Here is a 19130-nt window from a genome sequence, read left to right as displayed (position 1 = left end):
TCCGGCTGGCACGATGGACAGGGGTGGTCACAAGAGGCGGGCGCGTCGAGTCGTCCTCAGGAGTAGGGAGCATCGGTCGCACCTCCACCAGTGTCACGACCAGAGGAGCCGTGAAGGTAGGCGTCGGGAAGAACCCAAGACTGGCCTTCTTTTAATTATAGAGCCAGCTTCCACGACACCAAACAGAACAAGCGCGCCTCGAGAGTCCACCGCCGCTTCGTCGTCGTCCTCGATTGAGCGCGGAGGCCGCGCGGCGCGTTAGGCGCGTTGCAATATTGTCATGTGTGTTATTTTCCACTTAACGTCATCTTCAACCAGCGGGGAGCCGATCGCCGGCAAAGAGGGAGAGGCTCGGTGGGAAATCGCTCGTGAGCCCGGCCGCGACCGCTTGGACTGCCCCTTGCGCCTGCTCTCCTGTGGTCTCTAGCGTCCCCACGACGCGCGTAGTTTGAACGACCCGTGACATTCTGGTGGAGGTGCCGTCTTATGCGACGTCATCCCCTACCTCCCGCTTCGCAGAGTCCCATTCCCAGCCCGGGCCGCTGCCCCTCCGCTGAGGAGGCCGAGATACGTGCCTGCAGGCGAATTCAAGGACTCGGCCCCGAATTCGGCCTCTTGCCGCACCTTAAAACAAGGTCCGTTCCGGCAGTGCACATGGCTCGGTCTACCGTGAGCCAAGGCCAGCAGACGGATTCTTCGCCCGTGCCTGCCGTGGTTTACGTCCCTGTCGCTCCTCGTTCAGCACTCCCGTTCCGTGGTGAAGCCTCCGAAGACATCGACGATTGGCTTCAGCACTATGAACGCGTGGCCCGCTACAACGGCTGGTCTGCGGAACATTGCCTGCAAAACTTGTATTTTTGCCTTGAGGGCACTGCCCGTCACTGGTATGAGAACCACGAGCACACCCTTACGTCGTGGGATACTTGCAAGGCACAACTGCGACTCACTTTTGCTAACCAGCATCGCCGCCAACGCGCAGAGGACCTCCTGCAAACCAGGTTCCAGGGCCCCGATGAAACCGTCACAAGTTTCGTCGAAGACGTGTTGCGCCTTAGTGCCCGAGCCGATCCCCGCGCCACGGAGGATAAGAAGGTGCGCATTCTTATGCGAGGAGTGAAGTCAGACATTTTCGGCGGTCTCATTCGGGACCCTCCCACAACCGTGGCCGGCTTTATATCCGAGGCGCCTAACATCGAGCGCGCCCTGGCAGCCAGAGCAGATCATTATCGTCGGCTTGCTGGAGTTTCTACCGCTTCCAGTCTTTGCGCTGACCACCCGAGTGGCTTACCCGTCGACGCCATGCACCTACGCGAGGTCATCCGCGCAGTTGTTAGGGAGGAACTCCAGAAGTGTCTGCCACCCACCGCTTGCTCCTCTTCGTCCCCCTTCACGGAGGTCGTCCGAGAAGAAGTGCAACGTGCACTTTCTCCTCGCTGCACCGTCACCCCTCCTCCGGCACAGCCCGCTGTGACGTACGCCTCCGTCGTCCGTCGCTCGTCGCCGCCACCGCTCGACCACCCGTCCCCCCTCTCTGCAGCCATTGTCACCTCCTGCGCCTGTGTCATCCCCTCGTATCCCACAGCGTGGACCAAGCAAGGCCGACGCGTGGAGGACCCCCAATGACCGCCCGCTATGCTTCCACTGCGGGGAAGCCGGTCACGTCTATTGCCGCTGCCCTTATCGTGAGCTCGGTCTTCGCGGATTCCGACGAGATGCGCCCCGCCCCCGGTACGGCGAACAGCCTCGGGAAATTGAGGAATTTCTGCGCCATTCCCCGCCACCTGAGCGGCCTTCTCGTCGTGCGTTTCGCTCGCCGCCGCCGCACCGCTTCGATTCCCCTCTGCGCGACCGTCGCGGAAGCCTTTCTCCTCGTCGGGAAAACTAAGCCCGGCGACGCCTGGAGGTGGCGTTGCCGACCGAGAATCTGTAAAAGAGCCTCCACGTACGACGTCCCGCTCCCCCTCACCGACCGACGACCTTTCCGCCGATCCTATAGCCGCCTCTGATCGCCCAGTGTACAATAATCTTGACGTGCTTATCGACGGCCACGCCACGACCGCCCTCGTCGACACCGGCGCCGACTACTCCGTTGTGAGTGGGGAGCTGACCCGCCGCCTTCGCAAGGTACTAACGCAGTGGGATGGCCCACAAATCCGAACTGCCGGAGGCCACCTCGTCACCCCGGTAGGCCGCTGTACTTCTCGCGTTGAGATTAACGGTCTCACGTGCCCCGTTACCTTCGTCGTCTTGCAGCACTGCTCGAGAGCTATTATTCTCGGTATGGATTTTCTGACCGAGTTCGGCGCTGTTATCGACCTCGCCGACTGCCGCCTCACCCTTCAACGACCTTGCCTTGACCCGCCGAGCTCCGAGCCGACGTTCTCCGAGGCGCGCATCTTAGCGGACCACGTGACTTTGCCGCCTGACTCGAGCGTGTTTCTGCTGGTCGAGTCTGTACCGGTTGCCTCTGGTGAAGTTCTTCTTGAGGGTAGTGTGCAGCTACTTCTTGACAGGGTTGTTGGTGTTGCTAGAGGTGTCACGCGTCTTCACTCTGGTTGCGCCCAAGTCCTCGTCACGAACTTTCACAGCGCTCCGCAGCACCTCACCAAGGGCACAGTAATCGGCCTTATCGAGCGCCTCAGCGCCCCTGTCGACGCTGAGACCCTTTCTGCGGCTCCTTCCTGTCCGCCCTCTCCCCAACACTCGGTGCCGTCTTTAGGTGTCAGCATTGCACCGCAACTCTGTGCTCAGGAGAGAGACGACCTCGTCGCTCTGCTGGGTGAGTTCCACGATTGCTTTTCTACGTCACCTGGGGTTCGCCAGACGCTAATAGCCAAGCACAGAATAATTACCGACGACGCAGTCCATCCTGTTCGTCAGTCACCTTATCGAATTTCGTTGAAAGAACGTGAAATCATACAACATCAAGTGCGCGAAATGTTGGCTGATGACATTATCCAACCATTTCACAGCCCGTGGGCTGCTCCGGTGGTGCTAGTGAAGAAAAAAGACGGCACCCTTCGCTTCTGCGTTGACTACCGGCGCCTCAACAGAGTCACGAAGAAGGACGTATATCCACTTCCACGCATCGATGACGCTCTTGATCGCCTGCGCCATGCCCGTTACTTTTCGTCCATCGACCTTAAAAGCGGGTATTGGCAGATAGAAGTGGATGAGCGCGACAGAGAGAAGACTGCTTTCGTCACTCCAGATGGACTTTATGAGTTCAAGGTGATGCCCTTCGGACTCTGTACAGCTCCAGCGACCTTCCAGCGCGTTATGGACACCGTGCTCACCGGCCTCAAATGGCAAACATGCTTTGTCTACCTTGATGACGTCGTAATTTTTTCAAGCACGTTTCATGAACATCTGGTTCGCCTAAAAAGCCGTCCTTCAGGCTATCAGAAACGCCGGCCTCACCCTGAAGCCTACGAAGTGCCAGTTTGGCTATGACGAACTGAAGTTTCTCGGTCACGTCGTCAGTCACGAGGGCGTCCGTCCTGATCCAGATAAAACAGTGGCCGTCGCTTCCTTCCCGACGCCGTCAGACAAGAACGCCGTGCGGAGATTCCTGGGCCTCTGCGCTTTCTACAGACGCTTTGTTCCCAACTTTTCAGATAACGCCGCTCCGCTTAATCGCCTCACGAAAAGTCCGTCCACTTCCAGTGGTCTGATGAAGAGCAGATTGCATTTGACCACCTGAAACGGCGCCTGCAGGCTTCCCCTGTACTAGGCCATTTTGATCAGAACGCCGCGACTGAGGTCCACACTGACGCTAGTAACACGGGTCTCAGGGCCGTCTTGATCCAGCATCATAATGACGCCGAGCGTGTCATCGCATACGCCAGTCGTGTTTTATCGAAGGCAGAAATCAATTACTCGACAACCGAAAAAGAATGCCTCGCAATAATTTGGGCGATCACAAAGTTCTGACCCTATCTGTACGGACGCCCATTCCAGGTGGTCACAGACAATCACTCCCTGTGTTGGTTGACCCTGCAGGCCGACTTGCGCTGTGGGCTCGCAGACTGCAAGAATTCGACGTTACGATCGTCTACAAATTTGGTCGCCGACACACTGATGCTGACTGCCTGTCCCGCGCTCCCGTCGAATCTGCGCCTACTGATACGGACGACTTTGACATCTTCCTAGGTACTCTAAGTCCTCTAGATCTGGCTGCGCGGCAGCGACTCGACCCCGAACTTCGCGCCGTGATCTCACATTTGGAGGGTCAAGGAGGCGTAGTTCCACGTCCTTTTGTGCGCGTACTGCCTCATTTATGCCTCCGAGACAACATTCTTTATAAGAAGAACTTTGCCGAGAGCCCGAGGTCATGGCTTTTGGTTGTGCCCACTGATCTACGCGACGAAATTATGGAAGCGTCTCATGATGACCCCTCCTCAGGACATTTGGGGTTCAGTCGAACGCTCGCGCGAATGCGGTCGAAGTATTATTGGCCACAACTTGACAAGACAGTTCGCCATTACACAAGAACCTGCCGCGAGTGTCAACGGCGCGAGACCCCACCCATGAAGCCTGCGGGACTCCTTCACCCCATCACGCCACCGCTCAGTCCGTTCCAGCAAATTGGTATGGACCTCTCGGACCTTTTCCTCAGTCGCGATCGGGGAACCGCTGGATCGCAGTTGCGACGGACTACCTTACGAGGTATGCCGAATCACGTGCTCTGCCGTCATCAACGGCTTCGGATGTGGCAAAGTTTTTCGTCGAGTCAGTTGTTCTTCGGCACGGTGCCCCAGAGGTCCTTATCACTGATCGTGGTGCCGCGTTTGTGTCCAAACTTCTTTCTCAGATACTGAGCTTAAGCCATACCGCTCACCGCAAAACTACCGCATACCACCTGCAAACAAACGGGCTGACCGAGCGCCTTAACAAGACCTTGGCTGACATGCTCTCAATGTATGTAGACATCGAGCACCGAACCTGGGACGAAGTGTTACCATACGTCACTTTTGCGTACAACACCGCGGTTCAAGAAACTACCGGATTTTCACCATTTCGCCTGGTGCACGGCAGGGAAGTCACTACCATGCTCGATGCTATGCTGCCCCACCAGCCTGACGTCTACACTCACGCCGATGCTCAGCTCGTCGCCCAACATGCGGAAGAAGCCCGACAGCTGGCCCGCCTTCGCATCCAAGCCCGCCAGCAAGTCGATGCTCGGCAATACAACCAAGGCCATCGGGATGTTCAATTCAATCCTGGTGATCGCGTGTGGGTGTGGACTCCAATTCGACGCCGTGGCTTTAGCGAAAAGCTGCTCAAAAGATACTTTGGCCCGTACGAAGTGATTCGCCGTATAGGCCAGTTAAATTACGAAGTGCTGCCGATAGTAACGCGTGCGTCCCGCCGCCCGCCTGCCTCCGAGGTTGTTCACGTCACTCGCCTCACACCGTACTGTGACCGCTCGGAGCACGTGGCCCAACTCTTCGCGCCTTACGCGTTTTTCATGGATGGAAAAGTTTATTAAGCAAACGAGTTTGGACCGTGCAAGGTCTCAGGGCCACCGCACAGCCCTCACATTACGCGCATGTGTCCAGGCCACGTAGGGCCATGGCACTGGCACCCCGGTTCACACACCGAAGTTGCGCGTCCGGGTCCTGCGACGCAAGGAGTGCCTCCCATGTACCGATGGCGGGCTGTCCCTGCGGGGGAGGATCGGCAGGGCAGCCGAAGAGGATGTGGTTCAGGGTGGCGTGCGATTCTCCGCAGAGAGTGCACTCTGGGGAAACATGGCGGAAGTAGGATAGAAGCTGAGGGGTAGGAAGAGTTCGGGTCTGGAGTCCCCTCCAGAGGATTTGTTGGGAGTGTGATAGGCGCGGATGGGGAGGGGGATAGAGTAGACGGGCAAGGCGTGCTTGTTGAGTCAGTTCTGAGAACATGTGTGCCCGCTCCCTCGAGAAATCCCGCCTGGGGTCGCCATTTGCCCGGAAAGTAAGTCCTCGGGCTATGTTATCGGCGGCCTCATTTACAGGATTGCCAGAGTGAGCCGGCACCCACACGAGCTCAATACGCCTATCGGAATTTAGGGTGCATATTCTCAATATCTGCCACGCGGGGGGATGGACGCGTCCGCGGGCGAAGTTAAGAATGGCTGTTTTTGAGTCGCTAACTATATAAGCCGCATTGGTTTCGGCAATGGCTATTGCTATAGCTGCTTCCTCTGTAATGGCTGCGTTTGGGCGAGTTGGTTAGACATGTTAAACCTGGCGCTCGTGTGTCTGTCTCTTTCTGTTGTCCGTTGTTTTTATGCGCTTTCCAGGTTTAACATGCTTCCTCTGCTTCTTCCGGGGTACAAGGGGGGTCTATAAAATGGGTAAGTGGGGGGGCTGCTGGATGGTAAGCCACAGCTACTGAACGGTCTGGACCACACGCGGCGTCCACCCAGCGCACGTCCTCTGAAGTGCCATATTCTTTATGGAGAGCTTTGGATCGTGCGACTCGGCGGGATTGATGGTATTCAGGGTGGACATTCTTAGGAAGGGGTTTGAGGATAAGCGCGCTGTGTATGGCGCGAGGGAGAGAGATGAAGTCTGTAGTGTGTGCGGGTATGCGAATTCCCAGAGAATGCAGTATGTAACGTCCGGTTTCCGTGCCAGCCAGACGAAGGTACTGTGTGTAGCGATGTGCATCTACAAGTTCTTGTATAGTGTTGTGCATTCCCAATTTTAATAGCCTGTCCGTGCTAGTGCTCTTTGGTAGGTTTAGCGCTGCTTTGGTAGACATGCGGATTAGAGCATTGATCTTATCTTTATCCGCACAGGAGAGGTTCAGGTAAGGAGTGGCGTAAAGAATGCGACTAAGCACAAAGGCATGCAGTACCTTGAGATTGTCTGCTTCGTCTAGACCGGCTCGTGAATTTGAAACCCTTCTAATAAGATGGATGACTGAGTAAGTGGACTGTTTTAGTGCTTTCAGGGTAAGGTGGTTTTTCCCGTGTCCTGTAAATATAGGCCAAGAATGAGGAGGGTAGGTATTTGCGGTATGGGAGTGTCATGCAGGTAAATCGTGATGGGGGAGGTAGGGACGCGCCGCGGGCGGATTATGAGGAGTGCTGACTTTGTGGGGGAGCATTCAAGCCCAATGTTTGCCGCGTGAGTAGCTATAGTTGTGTCGGCTTCCTGAAGGGTCGATTCTATGTCGCCATCCGAGCCGTATGTGGTCCAAACCGTTATATCATCCGCGTAAAGTGTGTGTCCTAAGTGCTGGATGCGGCTGAGAGCCTTGGCCAGGGGGATGAGGGTGAGGTTGAAGAGGAAGGGAGATAACACCGCCCCTTGGGGGGTACCAATGTTGCCAAGCGTGAAGGAGGGGGTCTGTATATCATCTATATGCAGGGAGGCGTTGCGGCCGTTTAAGAAGGCCCGGATATAGTTGCAGGTATTAGGCCCCAACTGCAGATCTTGGATGCCCTGCAGGATGGCGGCGTGCGTAACTTTGTCGAATGCTTTGGTGAGGTCGACTGCCAGGATTGCTCTGGTGTGATGCAACATGTCATTGAGGATAGCGTGTGAAATCTGCAGCAGGGTGTCCTGTGCCGAGAGATGGGCTCGAAATCCTACCATAGTATGGGGATAGAGTCCATGGGATTCCATGTGTTGCGTGAGACGGGTGAGGATGACATGCTCAAATAGTTTGCCCAGGCACGAAGTCAGCGAAATGGGACTGAGATTTTGGGCATTAATTGGCTTATTTGGTTTAGGAATGAAAATTATTTTCCCGTGCTTCCATTCAGCAGGTAGCGCCCCCGTTTCCCAGCACTCATTGAAGTAGTTGGTAAGAAGGGAAATTGAACGGTCATCTAGATTCCTGAGCATGACATTTGTGATTTGGTCCTCCCCAGGGGTTGAGTTTCTGAGCTTAATAAGGGCTGCTCTGACATCAACCTCCATAATGGGGGCGTCGAGGGAGGGTTGATCGGAGCCTACATAGTCGGGATATGATACAGCGTGACCCACTGTGGTATAAGTTGATTGAGCTAATTTTGCTTCTCTGCGCATCGGGACGATGCGCCTTTCGGGAGGAGAGCAATGTAATGTGTGTTATTTTCCACTTAACGTCATCTTCAACCAGCGGGGAGCCGATCGCCGGCAAAGAGGAAGAGGCTCGGTGGGAAATCGCTCGTGAGCCCGGCCGCGACCGCTTGGACTGTCCCTGGCGCCTGCTCTCCTGTGGTCTCTAGCGTCCCCACGACCCGCGTCGTTTGAACGACCCGTGACAATATGTAGCGCTATTACGGCATTATCCCAGAAATCTTCCATCCAGGCTTTGTATACTTTAATAATAATGCATTTTGCAGCATACTTTCTGTGCTTCAATGTATGCCACCTTCTACATGCAATGCCGCCTGGGCCAATATGCCTAGGCCGCTTGGTGTGATGATGAAAATTTTCCAGGAACACTTACTGAGGATAAAGCTGCAGACCATACAGACACATTATTTTTTTAGCGAAAAGTACGGAGGTTTTTTTTTATGAACACTTTCAGAAATTCCAAAATAGAGGATTCGTTAGTGTTTCACTTTGCGCGCTTCCAGGTAATGGTGGTTGACCTTGGTGTTACGATAATAGGCCGACGCTCAAGTAATAACGCTCTCGTCAATTAAAAAAAAGTAAAAATGAAAGTGTTGGCTAGAATTCTGAATGTCATGCTTTATGTTGATTACAAATAAGTGCCAAAGGCTAAAAAAATGGAATTAGCAAGAAGGAAATTTAGAAATAAACCGTCCATAGGTCCGGAGCAAAACTAAGCACTGCATGCTTGTAAATGAAAAAAAAAACAGAATTAGAAAGAAATAGAAGTGAAGAGATCGCCGCCAAAATTTAGACGAAAACGGGATGAATTGCAGGGTGAAGAACCGCTGACGTGAGAAACAGGAAAAGGATAGGCGGTGCCTGGAACAAAACGCAAAAGAGATATAAGTATTATAAAGCAAGGAATATTAAGAAAACAAAAATATACGGGTGTAGTGTACGACGTCTTCGAAGGCGCTGCGTCGCGAAAGACTAGCGGTACGTCTCGGTTCAGTACAGAGGCAGCGATCAGCGCACACGCACGAGCATCGGCGCCGCTGTCTTCGTCTTCTTTTTCCTTACGCCAGCGCCGCCCAGGGTTCGGGAGCCGAAGGCCTGTCTTACAACTGCCCCCGTGTGAGAAGGCGCCATCCTGGCGGCCTAGGAGGATGTGACCACGGCGGGGTCGTAGTATGGTTTGAGGCGGTCGGTGTGGACAATTTCACGGCCTCGGCGACGATGATCAGTACACGGTGTAAGGGGTTCGATGAGGTAATTGACGGGGGATGTCTGCTTAAGAATGCGGTAGGGGCCCTGGTACTTGCTGAGAAGTTTGGAGGAAAGGCCGGGACTTGAGGAAGGAACCCAGAGCCAGACCAAAGAGTCAGAAAGATAAGTGGGAAGGAGTGCAGAGGGATCACTTGTGCTTTTCTGCTGCTGCTATGAGTGTGAAGTGAAAGACTGGGCAAGCTGGCGGCATTCTTCGGCATAAGTGGTGGCTTGAGAAAGAGTCGTAAATTCAGAAGCATCAGGGTGGTAAGGGAGAACAGTGTCCATTATGCAAGAAGGCTCACGGCCGTAGAGGAGATGAGTAGGGAGAGAATCCGGTAGTGGCTTGAGCAGCGGAGTTATAGGTGATGAAGGGTAGAACGCGGTTCCAGTTGCAGTGATCGGAAGCTACATACATGGCCAGCATGTCGTCAAGAGTGCGGTTAAAACGCTCAACCAGGCCATTTGTCTGCGGTTGGTAGGCGGAGGGGGTGCGGTGGACGATGTTGCATTCCTTAAGAAGAGCTTCTACAACTTCAGATAGAAAGGCCGGGCCTCTGTCACTCAGCAATTCTTTGGGAGCACCATGGCCAAGAATGATGCGATGGAGGATGAAGGATGCAATGTCTTGGGCTGTACCAGATGGTAAAGGCGACGTTTCGGCGGAGCGGGTAAGATGATCGATGGCAACGATAATCCAGTGGTTGCCGGCTCATGTGCTGAGAAGAGGGCCGTAGAGGTCAATGCCAACACGATCAAAGGGCTGTGCTGGACAGGGCAGCAGTTGGAGAGGAGCGGCGGGTCGACGAGGTGGGTTTTTTCGGCGCTGGCATGCGGTGCAGGACTGAATGAACTTGCGCACATAACGGTACATCCCACGCCAGTAGTACCGATGTCGGAGACGGGTGAAGGTCTTCAAGAAGCCGGCATGGGCACACTGGGGATCATCGTGGTGGGAAGAGCAAAATAAGGAGCGCAGATGGGTCGGAATGACAAGCAGCCACTTGCGACCATCTGGAAGGTAGTTTTGGCGGTAAAGAAGTTCGCCTCTGATGGCGAAATGGTGGGACTGACGACGGAGAGCACGAGAAGGAGGTCGAGAGGATTGGCCAGATAAGAAATCCAAGAGGCAAGCGATCCACGGGTCTCTGCGTTGCTCGGAAGCCATATCAGCTGGCTCAAACGTCAAAGAATGCAGGGCGGAGATAGAAGGCGCTGCCTCAGATGGCAGAGGGGAACGTGAGAGGGCATCATCATCGGCATGTTTACGGCCGGAACGATAGACAACGCCGATGTCGTACTCTTGAAGCCGCAGAGCCCAGCGCGCCAGTCGACCAGAGGGATCTTTCAAAGACGACAACCAGCAGAGGGCGTGGTGATCGGTGACAATGTCAAAAGGGCGCCGGTACAAGTAAGGGCGGAATTTGACAATCGCCCACAGGATGGCTAAACACTCCTTCTCAGGGGCAGAATAGTTCACTCCAGCTTTTGTCAGTGACCGGCTGGCGTAAGCGACAACATATTCGTCAAAGCCAGGCGTGCGCTGCGCGAGGACTGCACCGAGGCCGACGCCGCTGGCATCGGTGTGGAGTTCCGTCGGAGAACGAGGATCGAAATGGCAAAGAATTGGTGGAGTGGTCAAGAGGCAACGGGGTGTCGTAAAGGCTTGATCACAGGCTGGCGACCAGGCAGAAAGGTCGTGGCCGGAAAGGAGCTTGGTCAGAGGGTCGATGATAGTGGCGAAGTTGCGGACAAAGCGGCGGAAGTAGGAGCAGAGGCCCACGAAGCTGCGGAGGTCTTTTGCAGAAGTGGGTTTTTGCCGGGTCCGGGAGAACGCCATCCTTGGACACGACATGTCCGAGAATGGTGAGTTTCCGAGCTCCGAAGCGGCACTTTTTTAAATTGAGTTGGAGGCCAGCGTCGGCCAGGCAGCGAAGAACAGTCTGAAGGCGCTGGAGGGGAGACGAAAAATCCGGCGAAAAGATCACAACGTCATCTAAGTAACAAAGGCATATGTGCCACTTAAGCCCGCGGAGTAGGTTGTCCATCATGCGCTCGAATGTGGCGGGGGCGTTGCAGAGGCCGAAGGGTATGACATTAAATTCATATAGCCCGTCGGGTGTGACGAATGCAGTTTTTGGGCGATCGGCCTCTGCCATCGGCACCTGCCAGTAACCAGAGCGCAAGCCCAATGAAAAGAACTCAGCGCCGTGCAGGCAGTCGAGGGCGTCGTCGATACGAGGGAGAGGGTACACGTCCTTGCGTGTGATCTTGTTCAGACGACGGTAGTCAACGCAGAACCGGATGGAACCGTCTTTTTTCTTGACAAGGACCACCGGCGATGCCCACGGGCTTTGCGACGGCTGTATCACGTGGCGCTTGAGCATATCGGTAACCTGTTCGTCAATGATGCGGCGCTCAGCGGCTGACGTGCGGTGCGGACGTTGGCGCAACGGGGCATGTGTTCCAGTGTCAATACAGTGGGTAACGGTGGTTGCGCGGCACAATGAAGTTTGCTGGTAGTCAAACGAAGCTGCAAAACGGTGCAGGACGGCGGCAAGTTGGGCCCGTTGGGTAGGCGTCAGGGCGGCGTCGACGGAACGGTGAAAAACATCGACAGGAGACGGATTGGCGAGGGGAACAGGCGTAATGGCGCTGACTTGAAGGCCGGCTGTGCTAGCGACGAGGGGGTAGCGATGAGGCGGGATCGAGCACGGCAACACTACCAAGCGATTGGCCACGGAGCAAAGTGGCAGGGCAGGAGAACGGGTTGTACTATCAGCAAGAAATGAAACGCGAACAAGACAACTGAACCACACACTGCAAAATAAGCAGCTCTTAGCCAGGGGAAGCTGAATACTAGCTCTTGCTATTTTAATTTCGAAGGCACAAAGACTCTTCTTTAGAAGTGTTATTCAAACGCGCTTGTATTTCGTATACAGGAGCTAATACATTGGTGTTTTTGTATTGCCACCTCAGTTTTCTTGTTCGCGTTTTATTCGTTGCTGATAGTACACATAAATAGCGCTTGAGCCACGAACAATTGTCAACACGGCATGAGGCAGCAAAACAGATTTCTGGTCAGCGCATCGCAAAAAGGGCGTATATGTGACAGTTGCGTCGTAGAGAGCAGCACAAGAAAGAGGCACGAGCACTGAAGAAAAAGGCGGAACGTCAGTGTCCTCTGAGATGATCACAGTAGCGGCACCATCTCCGGGTACCTGCAAGGGAGCGTCACTGAAGGGCGATAACTCAATCTGAACACGGGCGCAGTCAGTAACAGCGTGATGTGTGGAACCGAAGTCCCAACCAAGGATGACATCATGAGATGAGCGGGCGAGGACGATGAACTCGATTGTATAGACCAGAATTTTGAGCCTCTCCCGGGCGCGGCCATTTTATTCCGACTGGCGCGCCGCGGTGCGGGCGTTTCCTTGGGGACTGCGGGGCTGCGGCAGTTCCGCGGCCGCGCCTGCATATAGCCGCGCTTCGGGCGCGAAAAAAACATTGTCGAGCATACTTCCGCTGCGTGGCTGTGTTGCAGGAAGTATTTACGTTATCAAAGCGATAACACTGACGCGTTTTAATGACATTTAGTTTGCCATTCAGGTTAATTGTGCCGGCGCTTCGAACGCGCTCGTGCTTATATCGAATTTCGTCTTGGTGCTCCACCGCAAAGAAACTTTTTGTTCAAGATCAAGCATTAGGTGTGCGGCTAGCATGCAGTTCCAATTCCCAAGCACTCTTATTCCTTCCTGCCGGCCGGCCATAAAGGTCCCCCCCCCCCCTTCCACAAACAGGGCTTTCTTGTCGCCGCGCCAGTTTATCAAGAAATTACCGCTGTGAGCTCAACTGAGCCACAGCGCCAACAGAAAACAAATTTTGTCATGGTTTATGCACCCTGGTACATAAAAACGTACTTTCGCTTAATTTATCAAAGCTTGAAAAGATCTGAGCAGCTAATCCAGCTTTCACTCTCGCCGCGTGTGAGAGCGTTGCGTAGCCGTTTGGCTAAGTGTGGAAAATGTAATGAAATCGCGCATAGTATTTTCCTATGACTAAGGTAGATACCGCACCGCTGCGGTGGCTCAGTAGTTACGGCTCTCGGCTCTGGCCGGAAAGACGCGGGTTCGATCCCGGCCGCGGCGGCCGAATTTCGATGGAGGCGAAATTCTAGAGGCCCGTGTACTGTGCGATGTCAGTGCACGTTAAGGAACCCCAGGTGGTCGAAATTTCCGGAGCCCTTCCCTACGGCGTCCCTCATAGCCTGAGTCGCTTTGGGAAGTAAAACCTTGAAAAACCAAACCAAACTAGTGTAGATACCAACAGCAGAAAGATATTGTAGATAAACCTTTACCCCCCAGATCCCTCTGACATGCGTGCAGAAAAAGCAGCTGAAATCGCTAGCGGTCGTGCTTACAATCCTGTGCATGAAATCTGTTTAATTGGAACCAGAGCAAGCTCAGCGCAAGTATGCCGAACACGTACTGGTGATTGAAAACACGCGCTCCGTCGGGACAACCTTCAGTCTGCAGCTCGCCCATCCAGTTACTACTCCACTGAGTCAAATCAATAGATCTACATTCTGATGCATAAAATTATCATAGATGATATCGCACGTAAACGGCGACAACAAACGACACGACAGCGCAGAAATCTGCTTAGAAGTGCCGGTTTCCAGTCCGTACACTACCTGGTCGACTACCATCGGATGCCACGTTAACGAGTAACTGCGCTCAAGATAACCGCAGTACTGTCTGAAAGAGGGAAAATTTGAGTAGTGACGCCCAGCACACACCCTGATACGTTAGCTGATGGAGCACAAAAACGGCAGAAGCGAACCCGTAAACATGCGTTCTCCGCGCGGCGCCGGCGCGATCCGCAGTCCCTCGGGCTGCGCGCGCCGACAGATGGCGACTGGTGCCGAGAGTAGGAGCGCGCCCGCAGCCTGCGTGCGAGGGTAAAAAAATCTGGTCTATAGACAAGCTTCAGGCCGTGACGTCACGGAGATGCGGCGGCGCTGGAGTCGGCAGTGACTTTCGTTGTGTAGGCAAAAGCCGGCACCGTGTGCCTTGGGTATGCCATGCTTGAGCGTTTTTGAACGCATTTTGCAATATTCCAGCGAGTTGTGGTGCGGGTGGTTGAACCGCAATGCTGAAGAAAGGCAGCGGCACAAATTTCCACAAGTTTATCGCATTTAGATATGGGCCAAAGCGATGCGCAGCGGCCGTGGAGCGGGAAAAGTTCGGCGACGGATCGGCTGCGCGGCTAGTATTGCATTTCTGCATCGAAATATGATAGTTTGCGTCCCTTTATCCGCACGTTTGCTCTTCAGTCGCGCGGCGAACAGTGCAAGAATGAACGTCTGCAGCTTGTTCACGTTCTGTCGGGCTCTGATTATGAGAAGTCTGGACGCGACATTCCTTGTGTGTGTGACCGTAAATTGAACGCAGGGGACCGTTTACTGGTGACAATCACCCGGACATCTCTTCGCGTTAAAAAAAAAACAGCTGCGGCTGGCAGTCGCCTTCTAGGAATATACGGCGCGTAGTTTTTTCTCTATTTTCGCTTCTACGAGCTTCAACATGTACGTTTTTTCACTACCTATCCTAGAAAACGATTATACGTCGCTAAGGTATCGGCAAAATCATGCAGTTTTATTTCCCATATTACCTGAATCTGACAATTGCTGGTCAATTAGAACCTGGCGAGAACAGCAAATACCGGATCAAAAACCAGTTATCAAGCATAATAAGGCCTGCAAGCAGAATGACCTAAAATATTTAGCCCTGCAGAGCAAATGTAACTTCGTTGTAGCTCGAGAGCATTTTTTCAGACATTACCAGGGAAGCGAGACCTCGCGACTAGTCCCTAGCCTTGAACGTCTATTTCATCAAGCAGAATAAAACATTTAAGTTTGCTGCGGACTTCACAAAGTTCCAACGAACGGAAAGATCGCATTTGCATGACTTCAGTGTCCAGTAGTGTTCGGCGTTCTCCGCACTGAAGTGGCTCGACGAGAGCAGGCATATCCCAAAGGTTCGTCATGGGAAAAAGCTGCCTCCCGTCGTGCATCCATCCTCCTCCTTTTTGCACTTAGCGATCGGGTATGCTCTATCGCCCCAAATGTTGGGACTGCAGACTTGTATACCTCGTATTTTCTGGGCTTCATTTTGATAAGTCAACCTAGTCGACCGCCGTAGAAGGAAGCGCAGAAGGAAGCCTATGCAGCGCTTCGTCAGATAATTCCGTCTGGCGAACAGGTTGAAAAAGTGCTGAACTGCTCTTCGGTCACCAACAGAAATGTTTCTAACCACAAGCGACAAGCACGCTTTGAAATATGCGCGTACGCGAGTTGGTTTCGAAGCAAGCATTGCTTGGCGCGTGGTGGGCATGCTATATGTTTTTGCCTACACCCCGCGTCGCTGCCGACCGCAACGCCAGCTTTGTTTACAAACATGACGCTTGTCTATAGGGGACGTTCGCGATAAGCAGGCGGGCGGTGCAAGCGGCTAATGGTCGAATGTCCTGAGCGCTGGCGGTGCGGAGAGAAACGGCAGGAAGAGGCGTCGTCACTTTTTTGAGTCTGCGACAGAGGGTGTGGCTAAGAACAGAAACGGCTGCGCCAGTGTCAACAAGTGCTTCGACGACGACTCCCTCAACGAACACGGTGATAATGTTGGCGGGCACGGATAGAGGTCTTGAGCGAGTCGCTGGCGGCGCAGTTCTTGCCTCCGGAACTGCGGCCGTTAGTTTTCCGCTTGCGGGGTGGGTGGGCGGCGGAGCATCGGAGAGCGGGAATGTCGGCCAGGAGACGGCGAGCGGTGAGAGCGGAAACGGTAGCTAGAAGACGGATCGGGAGGCGGCTCATGTGACACAGGCGAGGAGGCCGGGGGTAGATCGTAAGTCGGCTCACGTCTATAAATATACGGACGATAGTCGCGACTGCGGCTCAAGCGAGCCACGTGGCCAGCGACTCCGCAGGCGTAGCAAATAGGGCGATTGTCTTGCGTACGCCAGGGGTTGAAAGGCTGCGGCTGCGATCGTGGGCGGGCAACCGGACGATGCAGGTTGATGCGGGTTCTAAGAGGTTATGTGGAGGCCTATAGACTGGAGCACAGGCGATGGCCGCGGTCGCGCCACAGCATCCGCGTACGTTAAAGGAGCCGCGACCAGTGACTGCTGAGGAGGTGGTGGAGGAGAGGGCAGTACCTCGGCGACCTCCTCCTGTATGACACGCTGGATGTTGGGAGTGAGCGGCGGCGCAGGAGTAGGTGGGCTGGTCGACAAGCACAGCTGGCGGGCGACTTCCTCACGGACAAACTGCTCAATGTGCTGGAGGAGGAGCGACTGGTGGTGCAGAGCACCGTCCCGGGGAAGAGGCAAGGTGGAGGTATCTGCCTCTTGAAAGCCGGCTCGGCGGGTGGAAAGGCGCTGTTTGCGCAGCTCATCGAGGCTTTGGCAGTGGCTTATCACGTCGGAGACAGACTGGGGATTCTTCACGACGAGCATCTGAAAGGCGTCATCGTCAATGCCTTTCAGAATATTTCGGATTTTGTCGACCTCGCTCATGGAAGCGTTGATGCGTTTGCAGAGATCGACTACATCTTCGATGTAGCTGGTAAAATTTTCGGCGCTTTGTTGTGCCCGGCTGCGCAAGCGTTGCTCGGCACGAAGCTTACGCACAGCGGGACGGCCAAAGACCTCCGTGAGGCTGGTTTTAAGATCCGCCCAGCTGGAGATGTCCGCCTCGTGGTTGCCGAACCATAGATTGGCAACGTCGCTCAAATAAAATATAACGTTGGTAAGCTTGACGCTGTCGTCCCACTTGTTATACGCGCTTACGCGTTCATAGGAGGCCAACCAATCCTCGACATCGATGTCATCCGTGTCGCTGAAGATCGTAGGGTCGCGCTGACGGACGGCACCACAACAGATGACAGCAGGGCCAACAGGAGGGGCAGGTTGGGCCGGGGGGTCGGGCACCGTGGTAGAGCCTGGAAGCCTGGGCATCGTGGCGTATCTCGATGGCGAAAGCAGACAGCACCTCCACCAAGTGTAGAGTAGTGTAGTCTTCGAAGGGGCTGCGTCGCGAACAACTAGCGGTACGTCTTGGTTCAGTTCACAGGCAGCGATCAGTTCCAGCGGCAGCGATCAGCGCACACGCACGAGCATCGGCGCCGCTGTCTTCGTCCTCTTCTTCCTTACGCCAGTCGCCCTAAGTTCGGGAGCCAAAGGCCTGTCTTACACGGGTATATTTAAAGGATTGCAAAATGATAAATAAAATGGCAAGGAACAGTACAAGAAATCATCATTCAAAGAAAGTGAAGGATGACAGAAGAATACAGGAAGAACAGGAATTAGGAAAGAAAATGATTGAAGGAAACAAGAAAAAACAATGAGAAAGCAATGATTATAGGGAGTCGTAATCAACTATCGACAGGTTGGCTCGAGAAGGACAAGAGAAGTAAGGATGTATTTATTTTTTAAGTCCATAGTAAAAGAGGAAAGTTGTGAATAAAGTTAATAAATCGAATATGGCCTGATGACAAAGTTACACACCGTTGCCGCATAGAAAAGAAACAGCAAATAACACATATTAAACATACCCTAGACAGGACGAAAATAAAAGATGGCACAGCAGAGAAAAAAATCCAGAAAAAAAATGGTCCCTAAAAAAATCGTCGGACAGAAAAAAGGAGGAAGGAAATAAGAACGGCACCGACTAGCCGGCCTGTCGTGTGAGGAATTTGTCGCTTCGTTCTGGTGCGTTACGGATTCTATCCCGCAGGTAGTGGACTGCGCACGACCTGAGTATCATGGACGCGCGCGTTAACGACGCGTCGCCCCCTCTTGTCAAGCTCCTCCACCAAATCCCCATTACGGATTAACGCGCTTCAAGGCACATTATCGCTGTTTTCGTGTGAGAGATACGACAGAACGTTGATGAGATGGGCTGATGGGGCATTCATGTAAACGGAGCTTGTTGCCGTGCTCGAGTGCAAATATTGTCTTCCTGCTCCCGTGGCTTAGCGCCCGGCTGCTGATGCCCCAGCCGCGGATTGAATCCCGGCAAAGGGGGCCACATTTCCTTTAAGATGAAATTCGAGATATCTGTTGATTGTGCGCAGGCCGACTAAATTAATCCGGAGTCCACGATTAGGATATCTGCTGACATTTGTAACTTCGGGGCATTAAGGGCCGTTGTATTATGATCTTTTTGTTTTGCGCTTTCCGCATGGCATGCGCACGACGGACCGCACAGACTAGACAATAGGGCATGATGAAAAAGGGGGGCGCAAACGAAACGGAGACAGAGAAAGAAGACAACAGGATGAGCGCCTTTTTCACAACTGGTTTATTTGGAAGGAAACGACCTCTTGAATACAAAACGGTACCTAAGGCAGCGACAGAAAACATACTTAACATAGGGTAAAAAAAAACAAAGAGGACGAAAAACTAAAACGTGCGCAGATAGCCTATTTCCTTCTTAGATAGCGAGAGCGAAGGCTTGCTCGCGCAGTTTCCGTACGAGGCTATGTGAAATGATTCCATCACCCCTCTGGTTCTTTGCTGGGGGTAACCTTAAAACACCTCAGTGGACTCAAAGAGAGGACGGCAACTTCAATAAAACGGGGAGTTGAGCTAGCTGATACATACTGCTGGGAAAAAGACAGCGCTGAGACGAGGGACAAAGAAAGAAGAAAACAACAGGACCGGCGCTAACTGTCAACTGAAAGTTTATAAGAAACAACACGCAATATAGACTCCATCGACAGCCAAGAGCGCATGGTAACACCAAAAGCCATAGTGATACATCAATCGCCT

The 19130-nt window shown here is 53.6% G+C and overlaps 1 protein-coding gene and 1 pseudogene across 1 annotated transcript in view; both read left to right on the top strand.

Moving 5' to 3' along the window:
- Nucleotides 1-19130, top strand: part of LOC149326092 (cytochrome P450 3A4-like) — a 174260-nt gene that overhangs the window by 67690 nt on the left and 87440 nt on the right. The gene's annotated exons all lie outside the window — the stretch shown is intronic.
- Nucleotides 255-2660, top strand: LOC149326093 (uncharacterized; annotated as a pseudogene).

The sequence above is a fragment of the Amblyomma mixtum genome, chromosome 10 (assembly GCF_055824585.1).
Source record: "Amblyomma mixtum isolate Tamu chromosome 10, ASM5582458v1, whole genome shotgun sequence".
NCBI lineage: Eukaryota > Metazoa > Arthropoda > Arachnida > Ixodida > Ixodidae > Amblyomma > Amblyomma mixtum.
Note: the sequence above shows the minus strand (reverse complement) of the source record. Positions and strands in the feature narration are given on the sequence as shown.